We start from the raw sequence: 9,792 nt of genomic DNA, 5'->3' as shown, positions 1-9,792 counted from the left end.
CTGAGAAAGTTATTTCCAGCCACTCCATTTGTTTAGTTACCCGCTTTGCAGCCATGAAGAACTCAAGGCTTCCATTGGCTAAATTCATTGTTTGCAGCCAAGGGGAGCAGTGGGAAGCAGCATGACCCAGTCACTACTTCCTGTGGCTCCACTTGGCTGCAAACAGTGAACCGCAGCCAATGGGAGCCATGAGGCTCTGTCGCTATGGAGTCAGTAAGTAAACAAACCTGAGTCACCCGGTAGCAGCTTGCTCAGGATGGGTCCATGGACACTTTGAGAAACTCTGGTCTTAAGATTTTTATGCAACAGCAATTCATTTCAATTTAATTTTTTTGCTTTTGATTTATTTTAACCAACACCATTTAATTTTCTTCACCAAGTAAGAATAATGTTTGAAGTTAAAATTTAAAAACTCTTTTGCTTCTCTTTTGCAAGCATATTAATACAAAAATGTACTACATATATTTAATTTCTTGAACTTTCCTAAAAGTGTAATCTACGCAAAATGACTCTTCCTGATCAATGATAGGCCTCACCTGCTAGTTTTATATATTTCAAGATGTGCCTTCTACATTTTTTTTCTTCTTAGATGGCAAATTTAATCTTCCAGCAGCAATAAATGTGAAACTTGTTTTGGAATAAGAGATGCAAATATAAAGGTATCATATCATAATAAGATAGATATCATAATTAAGATAAAGTATGTATTAATGTTGCTAAAGCTGGATGGATTTTGTTCCTTTATTCAGATTATTTCATTGTGCATTTTTCTGGTGCTTAGCTAGTTTGTAATTATCTACACTCCCACTTCAGTACTTGTGCCATGAGGTAACCTCCAGGAGAAGAAAGCCACCTCAGGTATCCCCAATTCCAGTAGAGGTAAGTAACCGCTTTCAGGATCTCTGCACAGGCACTACTTTGGAAAATGCTTTGGCAGGGACCTCTCAGGAAAGAGATCAGAAAGAGACCCAAACTACCAGAAGGAATGGGAAGCATAGTCCTAGGAATGGGGGTTCTACGACTGCCACCCCCAGAAGAAGATGGGTGGTGTTGGTTGGGGACTTCTTCCTAAGAGGGACAGAGTCATCCATCTGCCGACCAGACTTGGAATCTCGAGAAGTGTGCTTCCTATCAGGAGCCAGAAATCAGGATGTGACTGAGAGGCTTCCAAAACTGATCAAATCTTCGGATCACTACCCCTTCCTGCTTCTACACATGGAAATTAACAATATGACCAAGAATGACCCCATCTCCCTACCTTTAGCAGGTCCCTTACCTTGCCTTTCTAGTGCAGGAGTCAACTCCATCCCTGGGGCAGCCTGTGTTTGCTCTCTGGGGCTCAGGCCCTCCGCCCTGCCCTCGACAGGGCTGCAGATTATTTAACATTGCAAAGAAGGATTAAGGAATTTGAAGCTCAAGTGGTGTTCTCGTTCATCCTCCCTGTTGAAGAAAAAGGTCCAGGTAAGGATCATCAAATTGTGGAAGTAAACACGTGGTTGCACAGGTGGTGTCGGAGAGAGGACTTTGGTTTCTTTGACCATGGGAGTCTGTTCCGGGCACAAGGATTACTAGGAAGAGATGGGATCCACCTAACCAAGAGAGGAAAGAGCATCTTCACGGGCAGGCTTGCAAACCTAGTGAGGAGGGCTTTAAACTAGGTTTGTTTGGGAAAGGTGACCTAAGCCACGAGGTAAGTGGGGAAGTGGGATACCGAGAAGAAACACAAGGAGGAAGGAGCAACAAAGGTGGACCCCTGATTCGAATGGAGAAGGTAGGGCAATCAACTAGTTATCTAAGGTGTTCGTACACAAATGCAAGAAGCCTGGGAAACAAACAGGAAGAATTAGAAGTCCTGGTCCAGTCAAAGAACTAAGATTTGACTGGAATAATGGAGACTTGGTGGGATGACTCACGTGACTGGAGCACTGTGATGAAAGGATATAAATTATTCAGGAAGAACAGGCGGGGGGAAAAAGGAGGAGGAGGAGTTGCACTGTATGTAAGAGAGCAGTATGATTGCTCAGAGCTGCAGTATATGGAGGGAGAAAAGCCTGTTGAGAGTCTATGGATTAAGTTTAGAGGCAGGAGCCAGAGGGGTGATGTTATGGTTGGTGTCTGTAATAGACCACCAGATCAGGTGGGTGAGGTAAACAAGGCTTTCTGCAAACAACTAACAGAAGCTTCCAGATTACAGGCCCTGGTTCTCATGGGGGACTTGAATCACCCTGACATCTGTTGGGAGACCAATACAGCAGTACACGGACAATCCAGGAAGATTTGGAGAATGTTGGGGTTAACTTCCTGGTATAAATACTAATGGAACCAACTAGGGGCCATGTGCACCTTGACTGGCTGCTCACAAACAGGGAGGAACTAGAAGGGAAAGTAGAGGTGAGTGGCAACCTGGGAAGGAGTGATCATGAGATGGTAGATTTCAGGATCCTGACCAAGGGAAGAAAGGAGAGCAGCAAAATACACACCCTGCACTTCAGAAAAGCAGCTTCTGACTCTCACAGGGTATGTCTACACTAGAAAGTTAGTTCGAACTAACGGACGTTAGTTCGAACTAACTTTCCTATGCGCTACACTAGCGCTCCGTTAGTTCGAACTTAATTCGAACTAACGGAGCGCTTAGTTCGAACTAGGTAAACCTCATTTTACGAGGACTAACGCCTAGTTCGAACTAGCTAGTTCGAACTAAGGGCTGTGTAGCCCTTTAGTTCGAACTAGTGGGAGGCTAAGGCTTCCCAGGTTTCCCTGGTGGCCACTCTGGCCAACACCAGGGAAACTCTATTGCCCCCCTCCCGGCCCCGGAGCCCTTAAAGGGCCACGGGCTGGCTACTCACTTTGTGCCAGTTGCAAGGCTGCAAGCACCCGTGCCTGCACAGCCTGCACCTGCCACACTATGAGCCAGCCATCCGAGGGCTCCCAGCCCTCCATTGCTCCCCACGACCAGCCTGGCGGCTCCCAGGAGCCTGCCCGGGGGCGCAAAAGGCGGGCGCCCGCCTGGTCAAGTGCGGAGATCGTGGACCTCATCGAGGTTTGGGGGGAAGCCTCAAATGTCCACGATCTCCGCACTAGCCACCGGAACGCGGCCGTCTATGGACGCATGGCTGCCAGCCTGGCCGCCAGGGGCCACCAGCGCAGCCGGGAGCAGGTGCGCTGCAAGATTAAAGACTTGCGGCAGTCCTACTCCCGGGCCTGCCTGCCAGGGGCTGACCCGGAGGCCTGCCCCCACTTCCATGCCCTGGACCGCATCCTGGGGCCTCATGCCGTCCCTGCCCCCCGGGACGTGATTGACCCCGGGGCAGAGGGACCGCTCCTGGACACCGAGGAGGAGGAAGAGGGCTCTGAGAGCCAGGAGCCTGCCGCCAGCCTTCCCAGGACCCGGGACCCCCGAGGCACCCCACAGAGCCGCTCGCCTGCATCATCAGAGGCCGGGGAGGCGTCCACCTGTGAGTACCCTCGTGTTCCCCTTATGTGTACGGGGGGCTGGGGCGAGAGGGAGCCCCGGGACCGTGCGCCTGGGCCTTGCCCACTACGGAGCAGCAGCTGGGGATCCTGCAGGGGCCCTGGCCTTGCAGAGGGGAGCTGGGTTTCACACACCTGGGCCCCTGGGGTAATTGACCGCTGGTCTTCTTGCACCACAGCTGCAGCACCGGGGACTGCAGGGCGCACCACCCCGCCTGCAGCAGCCGCCCGCGCCCGGGCAAGCAGGACAGCCAGGAACCAGGAGGACTACCAGAGGCGGCATCTCCGGTTCCTGGACTGACAGCTCCGTCTCCAGGACCACTGGGTCCAGGAGGACCTCAGGCTGCGCCAGAGGAGTCTGGAGGCCCTGGAGGAGCAGGGCCGTGCCCTGCGAGGCCACCTCCAGAGCCTGCTAGACCGCTTTCCATTTCCTCCTCCCCCTGCTCCCCCTCTTGCTCCCCCTCTTGCTCCCCCTGCTCCCCCTCTTGCTCCCCCTCTTGCTCCCCCTGCTCCCCCTCTTGCTCCCCCTCTTGCTCCCCCTGCTCCTCCTGCTCCTCCTGCTTCCGCTCCTGCTTCCTCCACACCCCCTGTCCTCTCTGCCCCCCCCTCCACAACCATTCCCCACCGACGCCCCCGGACCCGCAGTGTGGCGAGACGGGAGAGGCACCCAGACTCCCACCCCTGAGCTTTCCTTTCCCTTCCTCCCTTCCCTCCCCTCCCCTTCCAGCTCCCTCGTCCCAGGTTTCCCCCTCCCTTCTCCCACCTTCATTCCTCCCTCCCCCACCCCAGTTCTGTGAAATAAACAGACGTTTTTGTTGGAAAAACAGGTGTCTTTATTTGACAGTAGGTAGGGAGGGGAAAGGGGAAGGGGGGGGTAGGGTGGAAGAAGGCCCCGGTGGGGCATGCAGGGAGAGGTCAGTCCTCCTCCTCCTCCACCTGGAAGCTCTCCCGCAGGGCTTCCCGGATCCGGATGGCCCCCCGCTGGGCTTCCCGGACGGCGGCGGTGCGGGGCTGACCGTAGTGTCCAGCCATGCGGTCAGCCTCAGCCATCCAGGCTGGCAAGAAAGCCTCCCCCTTCCGCTCACACAAATTGTGGAGCACACAACATGCCGCCACCACGGGAGGGATGTTGTGCTCGGCCAGGTCCAGACGGGTGAGGAGGCATCGAAAGCGGGCTTTCAGTCGCCCGAAGGCCCCCTCCACCACGATGCGGGCCCTGCTCAGCCTGTTATTGAAGGCCTGGCGGGAGGGATTGAGGTGTCCCGTGTAGGGCTTCATGAGCCAGGGCTGCAGTGGGTAGGCGGCATCCCCCACCAGGCAGACGGGCATGTCCACGTCCCCGACCCTGATGTGGCGGTCGGGGAAGAAGGTCCCGTCCTGCAGCCGCTGGCACACGGAGGAGTTCCGGTACACCCGGGCGTCGTGTGCTTTGCCGGACCAGCCCACATTTATGTCCGTCAACTGTCCCCGGTGGTCACATACGGCCTGCAGGATGACGGAGAAGTACCCCTTGCGGTTCACGTACCGGGACGCCTGGTGTTCCGGGGCACGGATGGGGATGTGCGTCCCGTCGATGGCCCCCCCGCAGTTGGGGAAGCCGAGGGCGCCGAATCCCCGGATGACGGCATCCGGGTTGGCGAGGCGGACCACCCTGCGGAGCAGCACCCGGTTGATGGCCTTGACCACCTGCGGAGAGAGACACAGCAAAGCGTCAATCAGTGGGGCGCCCGGGTGGCTGGGAGCGTGCGTGCCCTGGCAGTGCCCCGCGCCCCACTCCCGGAAGCAACCCCCCTGGCGGCGTGTAGTACGGCCGGGACAGCCCGACCCCTCCGGTGCGGGGCGCTTTCGCCTCCTCCCGCCCCCCCCTTTGTCCCTGGGGCGGCCCATCCCCTCCTCGCAGCCCCCCTCCCCCCCGGCTCGGTGGCCGACGAGCGCCGTACCTGCATGAGCACTGCTCCGACAGTGGATCTCCCCACGCCGAACTGGTTCCCGACGGATCGGTAGCTGTCCGGTGTGGAGAGCTTCCAGAGGGCGATGGCCACCCGCTTCTGGAGGGGGATGGCGGGCCTCATGCGAGTGTCCCTTCTTTGCAGGGCAGGGGCGAGCCACTCGCAGAGCTCCAGGAAGGTGTCCCTCCTCATCCTAAAGTTCTGGGTCCACTGTCGGTCGTCCCAGTGCTCCAGGACGATGCGGTCCCACCAGTCGCTGCTGGTGTCCAGACGCCAGATGCGGCGGGGCACGCCGGTGCCGGGGCGCCGCCGCGGCTCCTCCACGGCCCCCAGGGCGGCCAGGCGGAGAGGCAGGGGGCTGACGTTCCCCAGGTGGTGCCAGGCAGCCTCGAGCCATTGCTGGCAGGCTTGCAGCAGCAAGTCCAGAACGTGCACCAGAAGGTGCAGGGCGAGCCGTGGCTCCATGTTGCCACCTGCGGCGGCCCCCCCGAAGGGAAGCACCGACACAGACGGGCACAGAGACCGACGCTTTGCTGTCCCTCGGCGAGGTTGGCAAGCAAGCAGGAAAAGCTGAGAACCGGCTGTCCAGGGGGGGTCCCTTTAAGCACGAGCCTCAGATAGCCTCAGACAGCAGCCACACAAAGCAACTGCTGACCTGATGCCCTGCCAGAACCGGTTTCAGCTGCCCTTAAATGCCCCCCTGCGTCCAATCAGTGTGGACGCGCTAGTTCGAACTAGCAAAACGCTAGTTCGAACTAGTTTTTAGTTCTAGATGCGCTAGTTCGAACTAGCTTAGTTCGAATTAACTAATTCGAACTAAGTTAGTTCGAACTAGCGCTGTAGTGTAGACGTACCCTCAGAGAACTGATGGGCAGGATCCCCTGGGGTACTAACATGAAGGGGAAAGGAGTCCATGAGCGCTGGCTGTATTTTAAACAAGCCTTATTGAAGGCATGGGAAGAAAACATCCCGATGTGCAGTAAGAAAAGCAAATGTGGTAGGTGACCAGATTGGCTTTCCAGGGAAATCCTTGGTGAGCTAAAACACAGAAAAGAAGCTTATAAGAAGTGGAAACTTGGACAGATGACTAGGGAGGAGTATAAATATATTGCTCAAGAATGCAGGGGAGTAATCAGGAAGGCGAAAGCACAATTGGAATTGCAGCTAGCAAGCGATGTGAAGGGTAACAAGAAAGGTTTCTACAGGTATGTTAGCTATAAGAGGGTGATCAGAAAGGTTGTGGGGCCCTTATTGGATTAGGGAGGTAACCTAGTGACAGATGATGTGGAAAAAGCTGAAGTACTCAATGATTTCTTTGCCTCTGTCTTCACAGACGAGGTCAGCTCCCAGACTACTGCACTAGGTAACGCAGTATTGGAAGGAGGTGGGCAGCCTTTGATAGAGAAAGAACGGTTTAAGAAATATTTAGAAAAGCTAGATACACACAAATCCGTGGGTCTGGATTTAATGCATCCGAAGGTACTGAGGGAGTTGGCAAATGTCATTGTGGAGCCTTTGGGCATTATCTTTGAAAACTCATGGAGATTGGGAGAGATCCTGGATGATTGGAAAAAGGCAAATGTAGTGCCCATCTTTAAAAAAGGGAAGAAAGACAATCCAGGGAACTACAGACTAGTCAGTTTTACCTCAGTCCCCAGAAAAATCATGGAGGGGATGCTCAAAGAATCCATTCTGAAGCACTTGGGAAGAGGGGAATGGGATCAGGAATAGTCAACATGGTTTTGCCAAGGGCAAGTCATGCCTGACCAATCTGATTAGCTTCTATGATAAGGTAACTGGCTTTGTGGACATGGAGAAGTCAGTGGATGTGATCTACCCTGACTTTAGCAAAGCTTTTGATACAGTCCCCACAATATTCTTGCCAGCAAGTTAAGGAAATATGGATTGGATAAATGAATTGTAAGGTGGTTAGAAAGATGGCTAGATTGTTGGGCCCAACGGGTAGTGATCAATCGCTCGATGTCTAGTTGGCTTTCGGTTTCAAGCGGAGTGCCCCAAGGATCAGTTCTAGGGCTGGTTTTATTCAACATCTTCATTAATAACCTGGATGAGGGGATGGATTGCACTCTCAGCAAGTTTGCAGATGACACTAAGCTGGGGGAGAGGTAGATACGTTGGAGGGCAGGGATAGAGTCCAGAGTGATCTAGACATATTAGAGCAGGGCTACTCAACTTCAGAGCCCCAGGGGCCACAATAATACTCACAGCAAACGTCAATGGCCGTAACTTAATTGTGGTTGCATGTATATGCAAATACATATTCAAATATACGCAAATAGCTTCTTTCACACAGGAGGCGCTTTTACTACCTCCTCCCTGGTGGCTAGGAATGCTGACACACCTGTACCCGTCTGTTCCAGCCAGCCCGTCCACTTGCGTCTTTCAATGCTCTCCCTGTCTGGGAGATGCCTTGCCATTGTGGAGCGTGTTCCCAGTGGAAGCCATGTTCAAAGGATCCCACCCATGAGCTGTGTATTGAACCCCACGTAACCCAAGTTGCACTGAGGGCTGCAAACAAACAGACTGCATGCGGCACATGGACCTCTTGTTGAGTAGCCCTGGATGAGAGGATTGGACCAAAAGAAATCTGATGAGGTTCAACAAGGACAAGTGCAGAGTCCTGAACTTGGGATGGAAGAATCCCAAGCATTGTTACAGGCTGGGGACCAACTGGCTAGGTAGCAGTTAAGCCAAAAAGGACCTGGGGATTACAATGGATGAGAAGCTGGATGAATGAATCAACAGTGTACCCTTGTAGCCAAGCAGGCTAATGGCATATTAGAGTGCATTAGGAGGATCATTGCCAGCAGGTCTAGAGAAGTGATTCTTATTTGGCACTAGTGAGGCCACATCTGGAGTATTGCATCCAATTCTGGGCCGCCCACTACAGAAAGGATTGGAGAGGGTCCAGCGGAGGGCAACCAAAATGATTAGGGGGCTGGAGCACTTGACCTACAAGGAGAGGCTGAGGGATTTGGGCTTATTTAGTTTTCAGAAGAGAAGAGTGAGGGAGGATTTGATAGCAGCATTCAACTTCCTGAAGGGAATTTCCAAAGAGGATGGAGAGAGGCTGTTCTCAGTAGTGACGGATGGCAGAACAAGAAGCAATGATCTCAAGTTACAGTAAGAGAGTTCTAGGTTGGATATTAGGAAAAACTATTTCATTAGTAGGGTGGTGAAGTACTGGAATGGATTACCTAGGAAGGTGGTAGAATTTCCATCCCTAGAGGTTTTTAAGTCTCTGCTTGATAAAGCCCTGGCTGGGATGGTTAAGTTGGGACTGGTCCTGCTTTGAGCAGGGGGCTCGACAAGATGACCTCTTGAGGTGTCTTCCAGCCCTGGGATTCTATGATTCTATATAGAAAATCAGTTTGTATTACCAAATGTGAATAGAATTGAAATACTTAACTGTGTTTAACATCTATAAACCACCGTATGGTGTGTGTGTGTGTGTGTGTGTGTGTGTGTAATACAGATACACACATATATGTTAGCACTCTTTTTTTTTTGGTGATGATTAGAAGGATCTGGGAAGTATTGGCAATTTCAAACAGTCTTGTTACTGCTTCATTAGAAAGGGATTTAATTATTCTAGCATAAAAAGCTAGGAAAGCAAAATAAATACACTTAATGCAGACAGAATCTCTGCCACTCTAATTGCCAGAGCACTGTAAGAGCTTTCAAATAATAAGTCCTTAAATAATAAATTGATATGGGAGAGAATAATGACACCCAGGTGTGAAACCTTAACCTGAGAGCTGTGCTGCATACTCAATGACATAATTGTCTCTATTACCATATTCTAGTCTAGCAGGAGGGACGGAGTCATTGAAACTGGATTGAAATGAAAGACAAACTATATTCAAATAGGAGGTGAATTTTGAAGCAGGAATATATAATAAAGTCCAGGTAACTAAATTGCTACTTGAGTTTAAAAAGCAGGCTTTGATACTGTGTGAGGAAATTACATTTAAACACTATTCAAGGTCTGATTTACTCCCACAAAAAGAAGGGTTAAGAAAACTCAATAACAAAACGAGCCTTTGTTAAAGAGCTCTCAGGAACAAGGGAGATTTTTTTTATTCCACTATAAACACTTGAGTTGTTCCTAGATATTTTCCATAAAACAGATAATATTTTGAAGATCCCTTTAATAGATGACTGCTCCCCAAACTTCCTTGCTATTTGGAGATTGATTCACACCATAAGTCTAACAACCATGATCCAGTACTGCATTTTAAGGCAGATTTTAAATTTAGCTTCCCAGTATGTATAACACAGCATAACATTTATGAGTATCTCTTCGCATCTCGCCAGATATTGCAACATTGTTGCAATTGTAACATGTGAC

At 51.7% G+C, this 9,792-nt stretch overlaps 1 long non-coding RNA gene across 1 annotated transcript in view; it reads left to right on the top strand.

Annotated features, from left to right (window-relative positions):
* Positions 1 to 246: 246 nt before the first annotated feature.
* The window catches only part of LOC142829850 (uncharacterized), a 38,872-nt gene continuing 29,326 nt past the window's right edge, over positions 247 to 9,792 (top strand). Inside the window, exon 1 of the long non-coding RNA XR_012904714.1 lies at positions 247 to 379. This is a non-coding gene — a long non-coding RNA (uncharacterized LOC142829850). The remainder of the gene's footprint in view (positions 380 to 9,792) is intronic.

Source organism: Pelodiscus sinensis, chromosome 6 (assembly GCF_049634645.1).
Source record: "Pelodiscus sinensis isolate JC-2024 chromosome 6, ASM4963464v1, whole genome shotgun sequence".
NCBI classification, from domain to species: domain Eukaryota; kingdom Metazoa; phylum Chordata; order Testudines; family Trionychidae; genus Pelodiscus; species Pelodiscus sinensis.
Note: the sequence above shows the minus strand (reverse complement) of the source record. Positions and strands in the feature narration are given on the sequence as shown.